The sequence below is a fragment of the Papio anubis genome, chromosome 8, assembly GCF_008728515.1.
Source record: "Papio anubis isolate 15944 chromosome 8, Panubis1.0, whole genome shotgun sequence".
Classification (NCBI taxonomy): domain Eukaryota; kingdom Metazoa; phylum Chordata; class Mammalia; order Primates; family Cercopithecidae; genus Papio; species Papio anubis.
In genome coordinates this window covers 57,552,483-57,568,873 of record NC_044983.1, presented here as the reverse complement: position 1 = coordinate 57,568,873, position 16,391 = coordinate 57,552,483, and the positions used below count along the sequence as shown (strand labels likewise).

Genomic DNA, 16,391 nt, shown 5'->3' with positions numbered 1-16,391 from the left:
TTATGTAGTCGTAATTGCCATCATATTTTCTAATATACTGTTTTATAAAAAGATATGATTTACAAGTAAAAGCCATATTAAGTCTCCAATAACAGTTTCCTAAGATTTCAAATGTCTGCATTTTTATAAACATTAAACTGAACACCTCATCATTTTCTCCCTGATATAATCTAACTTATCTCCCTTTAGGCCATAGAAACTATCCTTTTCTCATTTTCCAAAGGTCTCTATGCTGTGAAACAAGATCATTTATCTCGATCTTTCTCTGCCTTCTCTGCCTTGTGGTCATTTTTAACACCATTAACAGCAACTGCTTCTGCAGAACCACTTTAACTCCTGCTTTCAAGTTTTTCATAAACCCCTCAGTTAGTTTCCTTAAATTTTCAGTGGAAGATAATTTCCAGTTCAGCACTCTGCGGATAACAAACCCTGTGTCCTTGGTTGCCTGCATCTGACCCTGAGTCCCTTCATCTAAAGCAGTACAGTATAGTTGGACTCTACTTGGAACCATATAGCTTAACAGAGAAAGGACAAGGCATGGGACTAGGCAGGACAGGATTCAAACTCCATGGTATTAGCTTTCTACTGCTGTGTAACAAATCACCACAACTTAATAGCTTAAAATAGCACACACTGGTTACCTCACAGTTCCTGTGGATTTAAAGTCCAGACATGGCCTTAGCTGGGTCCTCTGTAAGCTGCAATCCAGGTGCCAGCCAGGATTGAATTCTCACCTGCAGGCTTGACTGGGGAAGGATCTAGTTTTAAGCTCACTCAGGTTAGTAGAGTTCATTTCCTTATAGCTGTAGGATTTGTGGCAGCTTGTTCTTCAAAGCCTGTGAGCACACCAAGATTCTAGACTGAGTCAGCTGGTAATATGGAGTCTTCTATGACATCATATAATCCTATTACCTTTGTCATATTCTATTGGTTAGATACAAGTCACAGGTCCTACATACACTGAAGAGGAGGGTGCAATAAGAGTACAATGCCAGAAACAGGGATCATGTAGTATCACCTTAGGTTCAATATGTCACCATCACTGTCCTTACATTCTCTTAGATTCCCAGTTTTCTCATCAGTATTATCAGGATATGACAGAAGGATGGTCAGACACCTTTCATGAGTTCAGGCAGCACCATTTCTAATGAGCACTACTATGGTAAGTTTTACTTGTCAACTTGATTAGGCTAAAACCTCAGCTATTCAATCAAACACCCATCTGGATGTTCTGTAAAGGCAATTAATAGACATGATGAAAGTTCATAATAATTTGCCTTTCTGTAAGTGAGCTTGACTTAGAAAACCTGGGTAGCCTGATTCATTGTGTTAAAAGGCCCTAAGAACAGTGCTGAGACTTTCAGACAGACAAGAAATTCTGCCTGTAGACAACAGGCTCAACTAATGCCCAGCAGTTCCAGTCTGCCTTTCCCGGTGGCTTTCCCTACAGATTTTAGAGGACATTGGTAATATGGTTTGGCTGTGTTCCCACCCAAATCTCATCTTGAATTGCAGTTCCAATAATCCCCACATGTCATGGGAGGGACCAGGTGAAAATAACTGAATCATGGGGGAGGTTTTCCCCATCCTGTTCTCGTGATAGTGAGTTCTCGCAAGATCTGATGGTTTTATAAGGGGCTTTCCCCTTTGCTCAGTTCTCATTCTTCTCTCTCCTGCCACCTTGTGAAGAAGGAAGTGTTTGCTTCCACTTCTGCCATGACTGTAAGTTTCCTAAGGCCTCTCCAGCCCCGGGGAACTGTGAGTCAATTAAACCACTTTCCTTGATAAATTACCCAATCTTGGGTATGTCCTGATAGCAGCATGAGAATGGACAAATGCAATTGGCTTGACCAGCCAGCCCCCACAATCATATAAGCCAATTACTGGTAATGAATATGTTAATATACATCTCCTACCATGTATGTTTCTCTGGAGAATCCTAACTGATACAGATTTTGATACTGGAAGAGGTTCTAGAGGACTATAACCTTATGGGTGAATTTTCTGCATTGGTTCAGGGGTTTCTGAAATTGGTTCCCTAATATAATTAGATTTAAAGAGACCTATGGATCTATTCCAGTGGTAAAAAGGGCATTGGTAGTTCATGTCACAGTGTAACAATAGAGATATACAAAATATAGCCACTGGATACTCTTAATCAAATACCTATGAAAGGTGAGATGTGGGTTACCATGTAGTTTCTACCTTAGAACATTTAGTAAAACCAAAGAGTACAATGTGTTTGGCTGGTTATTCCTAATTGTACTAAAGAACGTGGGGAAAGAATAAGATAAGCTCAGAGTTTCAAATTCTCAGTTCAATCTCTACATAAATAATCTGAAAGCTTCTTTGTCTGCCCTGAAAGAAACCTTTATCATCTGTAGCCCAGGGGCAAGAATTTCTGAAAACCAAATTCAGAGTCTAACCCTGTGAGTGGCTAAATTAAAATGCAAATTAGATTCTCAACATTGCAGGGTGTCTTTTGTTAAGCAGAGAGCTTCGATTGGGAAGGAAGGGGACCCTGAAAGTTTGAAGGGGGACATATGGGTAGATCACAATGGAGCTGAGTCTTCTTTGTCAGTAGAAGCAGCCTTTCTACCCCTGCCTGAGGAGATTAGCCTGAAGAAACTGTAATGGCTTCCCCTGAGGTAACTACCTTGAAAGATACTGCTGATTCTCCTTAGGACCGGCTGCCAGTACTCCTCTTTGCTTCTAGACCTATAATTAGACTCAACCCCAACAGGTCCCCAAGGGTGAGGTAGAAAGTGTCATCTGTGAGGTGTGCCATATGAGCAAAGAACTGCACGATGTTTCCAATATATACAGACAGAAAACCGGGGAATTCATGTGGGAATGCATTGTAAGAATGTAAGACTGTAGTGGAAGAAATATAAGGTTGAATCTGGCCAAATTCCTTGATATGAACCACTAATCAAATATTTGGGTTAGCTTGAGTGGTTAGAAAAGGCTTGGTTTGGTTGGTGGGTTGACAGAAACATGAACCTGAAGGTGGCCTATGCCAAATAATGCTGAATGTTAGAACTGTCTTGTAACACTATATAATAAGGTATCCAAAGACTTAAGAAAAGTGGAAATGTTTGAAAGATCATGTAAGAAAGATCTGCTCAACTAACTTGATAGGGTCCATAAGACACAATTTTCACCACAACTTTGAGAAATAGATTTTTGAAGGATGTCCCAGCCTCCTTGAAGACCTCTCTTGTCTCTCTTCAGGTCAGAAAGTACAGTGGGAATTGACATCATCAAAATGGGATCTCAGGCTGGCGCAGTGGTTCACACATGTAATATCAGCACTTTGGGAGGTGAGGTGGGCAGATCACTTGAGGTCAGGAGTTTGAGACCAGCCTGGCCAACATGGCGAAACCCCATCTCTACTAAAAATATAAAAATTTTCCAGGCATAGTGGTGGGCACCTGTAATTCCAGTTACTCAGGAGACTGAGGCAGGAGAATAGCTTGAACCTGGAAGGTGACAGTTGCAGTGATCCAGGGCAGCATCACTGCACTACAGCCTGGACTTCATCTCACCAAAAAAAAAAAAAAAAAAAAAGGAAAAGAAAAGGAATACATGGGCAGTCTGTAAATTAGTATCTATATTAGCAGAAGAGATCTGTATCTAGTGAACAGAAGTCTAGCATGAATCACCAAAACAGACAGACTAAGTTCCTCAACAAGTTTCCCAACTTGAGCCAGTTTATAGACCCAGAACTCCTTGAATGAAAGGGAGGCTGGGTCCTTCTGAGGAGAACGCCCGCTACACAGTTAAAACTTTCTATTGTTAATCTTTCTCTCTCAGTCTTCCACAAAGGAACTCATGACCTGTTATCAAGATGACTGTGCAATGAGGAAAAGAAAATGATGAAACTTTTGGAGAGTTGCTGAACACCAGCTGTGAATTAATACTAATTTCTGGAAACAAAACATGGGTTTGTCCACCAGTCAGTGTAAGAACTTATGGAGGTCAGGTGATCAATGGAGTTTTAGCTTAGATCCATCTTATAGTGACCCAGTGGGTCAGCAAACTCATCCTGCAGTTACTTCTCAAATAACTGAATAGAAATAGTCAGCAACTGGCAGAATTCCCACATTGGTTTACTGACCTCTAAAGTGAGAGCTATTATAGTAAGAAAATACCAAGAGGAAGCCAATAGAACTGCCTCTACTTTGAAAAATAGCAAATTAAAACCAATACCATATTTCTGGATGGACTGCAAACATTAATGCCATCATCAAGATGCAGAGGTAATAATTCCCACCGCACCCTCACTCAACCTGCCTATTTGCCTATGTGGAAAACAGATGGATCTTGGAGAATAACAGTAGATTATCCAGAAACAGAATCAAGTAGACTTAAATTGCAGTTGCTGTTTCAGATGTGATTTAATTGCTTGAGCAAATTAACACATCCCTTGGTACCTGGTGTGCAGTCATCGATCTGTCAAATGCTTTTCTCTTGATATCTGATAATATAGACAAGAAGAAGCAGTTTGTTTAGCTGGCAAGTCCACCAATAAACCTGCACTATTCTGCCTCTAGGGTATATTAACCCTCCAGACTTATATTTCATCCATATAAATTAATTCAGCTAAAATGTAGTCCACAGGGACTTTGATTCCCTTTCCCTTCTACAAGATATCACATTGGCCTATTACAGACAAGTAATTATGGTGATTGGACCTGCGAAGCAGGAAATAGCAACTACTCTAGGCATATTTGTAAGACAATTGCACGTCCAAGGATGAAAAATAAATCTAGAAAAATGCCACAGCCTTCTACCTCAGTGAAATTTCTAGGGGTCCAGTGGTGTAGAGCATGTCAGGATATCCCTTCTAAGGTGAAGGATAAGTTGTTTCATCTGGTTTCTCCTACAAGTCTGCATGAGCACAAGTCTACAAGCTACAAAGAAGCACAGTGCTTATAAGGCCTCTTTAAATTTTGGAGACAACATATTCTTTATTTGGGTATGGTACACCAGCATTTACTGAGTGACTTGAAAAACTGCTAGTTTTAACTGAGGTGTAGAAAAAGAAAAGGCTCTGAAACAGGTCCAGTTAGCTGTGCAAACTGCTCTGCAACTTGGATCATATGATTCAGTAGATGCAATGGTGTTTGATGTGTCAGCAGCAGAAAGAGATGCTGTTTGAAGACTTTTGCACACACTTATGGGTGAAATACAGTGGATGCCTCATATTTTGGAACAAAGCCCTGAAATCCTCTGTGTATTACTGCTCTCCTTTTGAGAAACAGTTTTTGGCTTGCTCCTAAGCCTAAATAAAATCTGAACACTTAGCTATGTCCAACCAAGTAACCATATGACCAGAGCTTTCTATCACATATTGGATGTTGTCTGTTCTACAAGCCATAAAGTTGGGCATGCACAAAAATATTCCATTATCGTATGTGGAAGTCCTATATATAAAATTGGGCTTCAGCAGGCCCTGGAGGCACAAGTAAGTTTCATCAGAAAGTGAACCAAATGTTCACGACCCCAATTCTTGCTGCATTACTTACTCTGTCTCCCAGTCTGCACATATGGCCTCATAACAAGTTCCCTACAACTAGTTGACTGAGGAAGACAAAACTTGAGCTTGGTTTAGAGATGGTTCTGCACAATATGCAGACACTACCCAAAAGTGGATGGCTGCAGCACTATAGCCCATTCTGGGACATTCCTGAAGGACAATGGAAAAGGAAAACCATCCCAGTGGGCAGAAATTTGACCAGTGTACCCAGTTGTGTATTTACTTAGAAGGAGAAATAGCCAGAAGTTTAAGACTACATTAATTCATAGGCAATAGCCAATGGGTTGGCTGAAAGATCAGGGGCTTGGAAAAAACATGGTTGGGAAATTGCTGAAGTATGTGGATGGAGACCCTCTAGTGGGCACCAAATCTGAAGATATCTATGTCTTATGTGAAGACTCATCACGGGTTGCTTCACTACAGGAGGGTTTTATTAATCAAGTGAATAGAATGATCTATCTCGTCAATACCAGTCAGCTTCATTTCCCAGCCATTCTTTTCATTACCCATTGGTGACAGTTATACATGGGCTTACCTATGCATGGGCTCAGCAATATGTCTGCTCACTAAGGCCAGCCTTGCTATGGCCACTGTGGAGTGCCCAGTCTACCATCAGGAGAGACCAATCCTGAGTGCTTTATATGGACCCATTTGTTAAGGTAATCATCCATGTAACCTAGTAGCAACTTAATTACATTGGACCACTTCCACCATGATATAGGTGGTGGTTTTTTTTAAAGAAATAGGCAATTAGTCTGGATATGAATTTGCCTTTCCTGAATGCAATGTTTCTGCCAAAACTATGAGCTTACAGAATGACTTGTCCACCATCATATTCCCTGCCATTCTGAAGCAGCTAGCTTGATAGAATGATGAAATAACATGGTGAAGACTCAGTTACAGTAATAGTTGGGTGGAAATAAATTGAAAAACTAGGGCAGGGACTGGGGCATCCTCCAGGATGCTGTATGTACTCTAAATTAGTGTTCAATATATACTGCTATTAATACCGTAGTCATAATTCAAATAACCAAAATTCAAGGCAGGGAAATGGGAGTGGTTCTACTTACTACCAGCAATTTTCTAAAACATCTCTAAGACCTTCAGTTTTGCTGGTCTAGAGATTCCAGTTTTTAAGGAATAAATGGTTCTACCAGGAGACAAAACATGATCCCACTGAACTACAAGTTGAGACTGCCACACAAACAGTTTGGATTCTTCATGCCTCTGAAAGAACAGTAAAAGAATGAGGTTACTATATTTATCACAGTTTGGCCATGATAACCAAGGAAAAAATAGGCTTCTAGTACACAATGGGGGTAATGAAGAATATCTATAGAACACAAGAGATTCCTTAGGGAATCTCATAGTACTAGAATGTCTTGTAGTTAATGTCCACGGAAAAGTACAAAAGTCAATTTAGGTAAGATTTCTAATCTCCCAAACCCTTTAGGAATGAAGGTAGAGTCACCCCCTCTGGCACAAAACCATGACCAGCTAAGATGCTTGTTGAGGGCAAAGGGAGTATTGAATGGGTGTGGGAAAATATAGCATAGTTATCAACACCAGCTAGGACCATATAATCAGTTGTATAAATGAAGACTATAATAGTTATGAGTATTTTCCTTATTTTTTTGTGGATGTTTGTTTTGAATTAAATATGTGTTTAGTTGTTGTGAACTAAATTATATTTGCTTTCTTTCCTCTTATTCACTTGTTATCTAACATAAGACATATGAATGATAACTAACTTTATATTACAGAAGAGTGAACATCACCCGAGGACTTTGCATCCTTTTCTGGGGAAAGGGTTAGCATGTTTTTGGTTGTATATGGGATAGTTTTGCCATAGACGGCAGAAGTATGTTCGTGTTATTGTCTGTATTTGGAGATTATGTATAAACTAAGGACATGTGTTTAAATGCCAAATTGACCCATAGTGAACTGTGATGGACAGTTTTTGTGTTAATCACTAGTTATTCAATCAAACTTAATCTAGAGTGTTTCTGTCACTGAAGAATTTTGTAGATGTGATAAAAGTCCATAGTCAGTTGACTTTACGCAAGCAAACTTGACTTAGAAAACCAGGGTAGATTGCTTCTCAGCCTTTTAGCTAAGATCAAGTGTAGAAAACTTGGGTTGGGCTGACTAAATGTGTTTGAAAGGCCTTCAGGGCAGAGTTGAGGCTTTCCAGAAGGAGAAGAAATTCTGCCAGTGGACAGCCATTCAATTCATGCCCAAGAGGTCCAGCCTGCCCTTCCTGAGGGCTTACCCTACAGACTTTAGACTTGTCCATCCAACCCCACAATTGTGTAAACCAGTCGTTTGCAATAAATCTGTTAATATATATCTCCCACTGGTTCTATTTCTCTGGTTGAACCCTAATTGATATAGGCACCATTCACATTGTGAATGGAAATACTGCGAGCTAGAAAATGTACAAGACCTGGCCATCCTTTACTAGCTGGTTGATTTAATTTTGTTCAGTATTAAAATGAACCAAATCTAAATGTTTCAAATCTCCACTTAAGGACACACCACTTAGGGACAACAACCAATATCTAAACATTTCCAAAGTTTTGTTTCCTACATAATTATTGTAACACCATGAATGTTTATTTGTGCAAGCATTATGCCCTCTAGTACCTCTTATTTTTGGTGATTTTTATTAAAACAGTACAGTGAAAGATGATATTTAGCTGTATTGTTTTTAGTTAAATAATGGTTCAAATTATATGATATTAAGAAAAATAGATATAGTAGGGAAAATAGAATTGGGAAAAATAGAATTACTAGGTGAAATGGGTTTTTTTTTAAGATTCTATGTATTTTACAAAATAACTGACTAGAAAATTTTCTACCAATTTCCCTTCCCTCCAGCATTTTGCAAGACAATCTGTCTCATTCTGTTTTCTATTTATTTTCTTCAGAGTAATTTCTCTCACATCTCTTTAACTTCTTGATCTCCAAGACTATACCTTCCATGCTAATTTTCCATCTTAAGTATGACAGCCTTCCATTGGGATTTAGTCCCTCAAGCAATTCCCATTACTGAACCATGATTTTAACAAGAGGTTCATAAATATCTGAAGATAGTGTTGGTAAAGGTAAACCAGACAATTTTGAGTCTTGTAAATATGCTAAGCAGTACTAAGCCCTGTTAAGACATTCCCATTATAAAGGCTTCTCACTTTCCAACAAAATTATTCCCTACCTTAGCCCAAAGACCCTCTCAAACAGCTGTGTTTGGTTCCTAAACTTAGAATAGTGGAGCTGAAGAAGGCTTTTCCTTCTCTACACTTTTTTACTGATCTTCTTGGATTTATTAATATAAATCTTTTCATAGCATCCTTTCTCTGAAGACTTTAATACTGAGTTCTTATTTTGCAAGGCCATTGCAAACTTGCTTTCCTCATACACTTGTTGGTTAGAGTTTCTGTGAGGATAAGTAGAGTGCACCTGGTGATGCTTTATAACGCCAATTCCCTTTGGATTTCATTTGGCATTGTTTTCTTTTAACACCACCCACACAAAGGGTGAGTGAGCCAAGAATAATGTACACCCCCCTTTTATGTCCTAAAATCACACTTCCATATTGTCTTTAGCATTTCTTATTGAATAGTGGTATTTGACCACAGCTATTAAGCCTTACTTCTTTTTATTTTCAGTGGGGTATTAACTAACGATTAACCTTTCCTATTTATTATTCAAAATGTTCACAGTAAGCACCACCTGCTTAGTTCCACAGCCCAATAAGTCAGTACCTGAACCACTTTTTATCTTTGTCTTATCATTCTGTTTTACCCTTTTCAATATTTGAATGCTTATGATAACTTGGGGATGCTTTGATAACATATAAGAAGGGTGCCCAAACACACAGTGCTATCATAGAGAAGAGGAACCCAGGCCTCCACAGATCTTCCATTTTTGGAGTTGGAGATAGTCTGAAGAGAGCTAACTTGGCCTTAAAGGCTGGCCCTGGTGCAGACAAGATCAAGTCTCTAGGTGTCCAAAGGGCCCCAAGATTCCCAGTTCCATTTCTAGAGTTTGTCAGCTTTAGGACTTCCAACCAAGTAGCTACCAGTAGACAGGGACCCAGGTGAACAGGTGTTATTGCCCTAAGGTTCTAGGTATCCAAGTCTGGTTGGAGCGTAGGAACAGGATGAAGTGAGGACTGCTGAAGGGTTGAACAAGGAACTAAGGCAGTAAATGAGTGCATAAGAACTCAAGATGAGCCTCTAAACGAGACCAGTCAGAGGCCTGTGCAGATGCCACTTCTCTAAATGAGTACCATTGGAAGGATGGGGTGGGGGCTGAGACTGGGCCTACATAAGTAAATGCTGGTGCACCCACTTATGTGACTGTTGCAGAGAGAGAACAAGTCCATGTTCTTGAAAAGACTACTCCTCGATCAGGCTTTAGATCTCAACTTAATTTGGAGGTAAGGATTTTGAAGGAGGAAGCAGAGAGGTATAAGGACAGGAAAGTGAGATAAAAGAGATGGGTCTCAGGACTAGCTAAGAAATGGAGCCAGGCCTGAGATGATAACTGAAGACAAGTCAGAGAAACTGAGGAAGCAGAGGGAGGGGCAGCAAAGCAGAAGTGACAATGCTCATCTTTACATCTCACTTTCAACTTCGATTCCACCTTCCTAAAGGGATCACTAGGGGATTTAACATGGGACGTAAATTTAACCTCCTTGCTTACTTTTCTATCCCTGCCTTTTTGAATTCTTTGAAAGCATTCTTCTCTTTATAATCATGCTGCTGAACCCTGGAGAGTTTGGTCATTTGGCATCTCACACCCCACTGAGCCCTGGCTCTCTCTGAAAGACACCACATCAGGGCCTATAAGCAGGGCAGGGGAGGACAAAATATGTAATATTGTTGTTCAAAGAGCTAAAATCAATTTACACTAATAAAATGTGCACACAAATAACAGTACGGATCAGTTTGTAAAATTTGCCATGTCCAAATTTAACTGATGAATTTGGTTACACATGTGCCACTAAGAGTCACACCACTATCTCAAGAAGAGTGGTCCCAGAGAAAAGCAATCCTTCCCATCCAGACTGGGCGTGGAAAGGACATTGGTAATGCATAACAATCTTAATAATAACAATCTTAGTAATAACAATCTTAGTACTCTGGGCTGCAGAAACAACTATACCCATTGTCAGGGTCATAACTGGTACAAAAGAAGGAAAATCTCCTCATTAATTGAAATTACAATAGCTTTATTACTTTTCTAGGGCTGCCACAACACATTATCACAAACTAAGTGGTTTAAAATGACAAAAATTGATTATCTCATAGTTCTGCAGGCCAAAACTCAAAAATCAGATGTTAGCAGGTTTGGTTCCTTCTGGAAGCTCTAAGGGAGGATCTCCTCCATACTCTCCTGGCTTCTTCTGGTGAGCCTTTGAGTAGCGTGACTTACAGACTCCTCACTCCAATCTCTGCCACTGACTTCACATGGTCTCTCCTGTGTGTCCTTCTTTCTGCTCCTCTTCTTATAATAATACATGCCATTGGATTTAGAGTCCACCTTGAATCCAAGATAATCTCATCTTGAGATTCTTAACCTAATTACGTCTTCAAAGATCCTATTTCCAAATAAGATAACATTCATAGAGACGGCAGGTTAGGGCTTAGATATATCTTTCTGGGGACCACTACTCAACCCACTACAATAGCCAAGCCTGCTTACCTCCACCATATTTTTACCTCATAGTAGAGAGCAAAGAAACCTAAAGATTTAGAACAGAGGGGATTTATTTTCTAAAATCTAAGCATCTGGAGGGACATTTTTGTTGAACCCAAGAATATCGGGACCTTTGCAACTAAATTTTGGCCACTGACAGCTACACTCTGGGAGCCTGCCAGGTCTTAGCAGCATTTGTTACCTGTTTTAGAAAGCCCTGGAAGGTGTGATATGTGATTGTTGTTTAAGAGATGCTATTGAAGTGGGACTGGCTAGCATGAAAGATGAAGTTTTAATTGAAGGTGCCTACCTGACTGGGGTGTGTTTATTATGTGCAGTCTCCACACTTGACAGGCCAGTGAAATAAGCATCAACGATAACTTCGGGGTCTCTAAGAACTTACAAAGGTAGTAATTGGGGGAGGGAGGATTAAGCTAAGGGGCAGAATGAAAAATGTGCTCAATAGAAAAGGGAATTTGGGAGAGTGGACAGAAGGAAAGAGATTTTCAATGAAGTATGCCCTCAGAATGAAATGAGTAGAAGATATTATATGTTAGACATTCATACACTGGGACACTCAGACCTATACACTGAGTGCTATTAGCTTTACTTTGCAAAGACATCAAGAAGAAAGAGGAAGGAAGGAAGGAAGGAAGGAAGGAAGGAAGGAAGGAAGGAAGGAAGGAAGGAAGGAAGGAAGGAAGGAAGGAAGGAAGGAAGGAAGGGAGGGAAAGAAGAGAAAGAGAGAGATGGAGGGAGGGAGGGAGGGAAGGAAGGAAGAAAAAGTTAGTTCATTCTTCTTTTTCCTTTTTTTTTTTTTTTTTTTTTTTGTTTTTTTAGATGTAGTTTCACTCTTGTCGCCCAGGCTGGAGTGCAGTGGCACATCTCGGCTCACTGCAACCTCCCCCTCCCAGGTTCCAGCAATTCTCCTGCCTCAGCCTCCGTAGTAGCTGGGATTACAGACGCCCACTGCCACACCCAGCTAATTTTTTGTATGTTTAGTAGAGACGGGCTTTCGCCATGTTGGGCAGGCTGGTCTCGAACTCCTGACCTCAGGTGATCCACCTGCCTCGGCCTCACAAAGTGCTGGAATTACAGACTTGAGCCACTGCGCCCGGCCAGTTCATTTTTCTCTGAGGGAAGCTGAGGTTTAAGACCAGAAATGAGATCAGAATTTATGACACTTGCTGTTCCCCCTTGTCATATATTTACTTATATTAAAGACAGCACTGGCAGGGCATAGTGGCTCATGCCTGTAATCCCAGCACTTCGAGACTGCAGTGAGCCGAGATCGTGCCACTGCACTCCAGCCTGGGCAACAGAGTGAGACTCTGTCTCAAAAATTTAATAAAATAAAGAAAGCACTGAGGTGAACATTCCCACTTGATGTATTTTAGGTTGCTAAAGATTAACTATGGAAGGTGCAAAGAAGAACACTTTGTTCTGATTTCTGCCTCCCTGCAAGCTGGAGTTCTTCTTTACTGCAGCTCAGTGGCCATAGGCCCCTATGGATTTAAAGAGAAGAGAATGGCCCTCAAGACTCAGAGGTCATGGTAAAGGGACTGCTGAGGGACAAGGGTAAAATAAAAGCTCCTCACTTGTTATCATATTGAGGAGGGAGGATAACAAGTATGGATGGAGAATGTGCTAAAAAAACATGTTCCTGGCTGGCATATACACATACACACATATACACACGTACTTTTTTTTTCCTTTACTTTAGAATTATGACCTTGCCATTAGGATAAAAAAAAAAGACAGAGGTCTGTCCAAAAGCAAAATTATGAAGAGTTTTTTTCTTCCCTATCAGCAGCATCAGAAAGAGGGTTGAAGGCTGGGTGTAGTGGCTCACGCCTATAATTCCAAAACTTGGGAGGCTGAGGTTGGGAGGATTACTTGAGCCCAGGAGTTCAAAACCAGCCTGGACAATATAGTGAGACCTTATCTCTACAACAAAATAAAATTAGCCAGGCATGGTGGCCTGCTAATTCGGGAGGCTGAAGTGGGAGGATTGCTTGGGCTAAGGAGGTAGAGGTTGGAGTGAGCCAAAATCACACCACCACTGCACTCCAGCCTGGGCGACAAAGTGAAACCCTGTCTCCAAAAAAAAAAGGAAAGAAAGAAAAAAGTAAAAGAAAGAGGAAGAAATGTGTGCCCTGTTCTTAGCCCCAAGATTTTCTCCACCCCAGGACTTTTATCCCCACCTCTTAAACCCTGAGAGGAGTCTTCACTTTCTTTCCTAGACAAAGAAGCATTCTATCTGTCTAGGTCTGGAAAAATCCTCAGAACTAGAGGTTTAAAAAAAGATGATGGCTACTTTAAAAGGCAGCATAAACAATAAAAACCATTACAGGTCAATTGATCCGAACTGTCTGGCGGTGAGAGCATATGGCCTCTCCGCAATGGGTGAGCTGGGCTGCAGTCCACAAAGTGCCTGGTCAGAGCAAGCTGGAGATGACTGACAGGGAGAACTCCCCTGGGCTCAGACTATCTCAACGCCAGGAACCTCATTAGGACATCTTCCCTCTGCACTGTGACTTGACACTTCTTTATCAAATGATTCCGCAAGCAAAGACTCTGTAATGTGAAAATGATTGACTACACTGGGCAATAGATGTAATTGGAAATTCAAGAATATTTCCTTTATTAATCCTCTCTTTTAGAGGAGTGCAGTCTTCTTAAGGATCTATATGTGTGGAGTGTCATGTTAAGCAAAACATAAAACAATTTAGTGACTGCTCTCTAGAAACGTATAAACTAATAAAATTGAATGAAGAAAAAATATACATACTTTTTAAAAGGAAAAAGATGCTTTTAATTTTTTTATTCAGTCTTGAAGTTATTTTCTTATAAGGTAAGAAGTACATTTTATCTGCAGAGAAATTCTTTTCATGTGAACTTGACCCATGTTAACCTCATTGGTTACAGGGGGTCACAGGAATATGAAACCTCCCCATTTGTTCTTTGGAATAGTTTCAACTTTAGTTTCATTTTTTAAAAGTTGTTCTTCTTTGTACTTTTACTTATTTTGAATATTTTTCCTGCTGCTATTTCCAAGTAGTTAATTTAACTGGCAATGGATTAACTCACCTTGGCTAGCAATGGAACAATGAGGAATTTAACACCGTGTTTGTTTATTCCTGTGTGTGTGTATGCATATGGCACACTGGAATAAGTAAGGAAGCCAAACTTATTAACAACGTGCAATTCATAAAATACATCCTGATAAGTGTGCCACAACCTGGATACTAAAATCCAGCAAGAATTTTGTTAATTCTACCATGTTATAATTTATTTTTATTTGATTTTCAAGGGTTTTCTGAGACTGTAGGAAGTCATCATTGCTATTCTTGTACTTACAATTTTTATTATTAAGTAATACGAAAAGAGAAGAAGGGATGAGAAAGGAACTGGGACAGTAAGCATAAGAAAAGGTGCATTGCCTATTTAGGCTAAAAGAATGCAGATTACTAATTATCATTCATTTGATTGTGAATTTTATATTTAAACTTTCCTCAAAAGATTATTTGTATTGTGTGATATTATCAGGAAAACGTTTGGAAAAAGTATTAAAAGTATGTTATTCAAAACTTTAATTTTTAAGCTTTTAGGAAAGACGTTTCATTGTGAACAAAGAGTGAATGTAGGTTAAAGCAATAAAAATGATCATTCAAAAGACTCCATCGAAAACAGATACCTAAATATCCATAGTGCATAATAGGCTTGTCTTTTGATTTTTTTTTTTTTTTTTTTTTTTTTTTTTGAGATGGAATTTCGCTCTTGTCTCCCAGGCTGGAGAGCAATGATGCAACCTCGGCTCACTGCAACCTCCACCTCCTAGGTTCTAGCTATTCTCCTGCCTCACTGCAACCTCCACCTCCCAGGTTCTAGCTATTCTCCTGCCTCAGCCTCCCGAGTAGCTGAGATTACAGGCACACGCCAACACGCCCAGCTAATTTTTGTATGTAGAGATGGGGTTTCACCATGTTGACCAGATTTGTCTCGAACTCCTGACCTCAGGCGATCACGCCCGCCTCGGCCTCCCAAAGTGCTGGGATTACAGGCGTGAGCCACCGCGCCGGCCTTTTTTGAATCTTTACACAGGCTAAGACAGCAGCAGCTTAAGTTTGAGCGCTAGTGGAAAATACATCTATTCTTTGCTGACCCCTAGTGTCCACAGCAAGTAAGTGTGGAATCTAAAAATCCCAAAGGAAAAACATGGCAGTTTGAGAAATGACATTTTGTTTCATTCCAAACAAGAAAGAAAGAAAAAATGTGTTCCAAAATAAAATAATTCACCTCCAGTAAATTATATAGTTAGCACAGAAACATACATAGAGAATGAAACAGATATTTTCAAATTCAACTTCTGCTTTTGATAGAGGGTAAATCTGAGGAAGACTTTTCAGGGCTATGGAACACCATCTGAATTGTTTTGTGGGAACCACTTCTTTCTCTCTGGCTACACTGGCCTCAAATCTGTTCTACAAGTATGTGAAAGTAATCTTTGGGTTTTAAAATCCTTCCAGCACTACCCGACTACCACTCAGGGCAGCATCACCGCCGTCACCAGGATCAACAGCCTTGTCGACCATGACCATCCGCTGGGAGCAAGAAACAGGTGGTCTCCCCTTCCTGAGGCTTTGAGGACAAATATACGCTACCTAAGCAAAGTGAAAGAGACAGAGACAGGCACAGAATTCTTTCTTTCTTAGCCCAATCCAAATCAAACATTTTTGCTTCCCTTATGATGACTGAAGCAATCACTCAGTAATTGTCTGCCCCAACTACAGTTTACAAGGCTGTCCTTTTTTTGTCCTTTTTTTTTTTTTTTTTTTTTTTTTTTTTAAGACAGTGTCTCCTTCTGTAGCCCAGGTTAGAGGAAGCTGAGGTTTAAGACAGCTTAAACGTCTACCTGGGCAACAGCTATGATCACGGTGGTGTTAACATAACTCACTGCAGCTTTGAATTCCTGAGCTTCAGCTATCCCCCTTCCTCAGCCTTCCGTGTAGCTGGGACTACATGCACCTGTCACCACATCCAGATTATTATTATTATTATTATTATTATTATTATTATTATTATTATTTTGTAAAGACATGGTCTCTCTATGTTGCCCAGGCTGATCTCAAACTCTTAGCTTCAA

At 40.0% G+C, this 16,391-nt stretch overlaps 2 long non-coding RNA genes across 13 annotated transcripts in view; one reads left to right on the top strand and one right to left on the bottom strand.

Moving 5' to 3' along the window:
* LOC101013960 overlaps positions 1-875 on the bottom strand; it is a 93,666-nt gene extending 92,791 nt beyond the window's left edge. For 11 of the 12 annotated variants that reach the window (XR_001905574.3, XR_001905570.3, XR_002523827.2 and 8 more), the window contains exon 1: positions 642-729. This is a non-coding gene — a long non-coding RNA (uncharacterized LOC101013960). Of the gene's footprint in view, positions 1-641 lie in introns of all 12 variants that reach the window. The other variant, XR_001905585.3, reaches the window with a different exon arrangement.
* A 199-nt stretch (positions 876-1,074) lies between these two features.
* LOC110743952 lies at positions 1,075-8,234 on the top strand. The gene is made up of 2 exons (XR_004185830.1): positions 1,075-1,162; positions 3,817-8,234. It is a non-coding gene; the product is annotated as an uncharacterized LOC110743952 (long non-coding RNA).
* Positions 8,235-16,391: the final 8,157 nt, after the last annotated feature.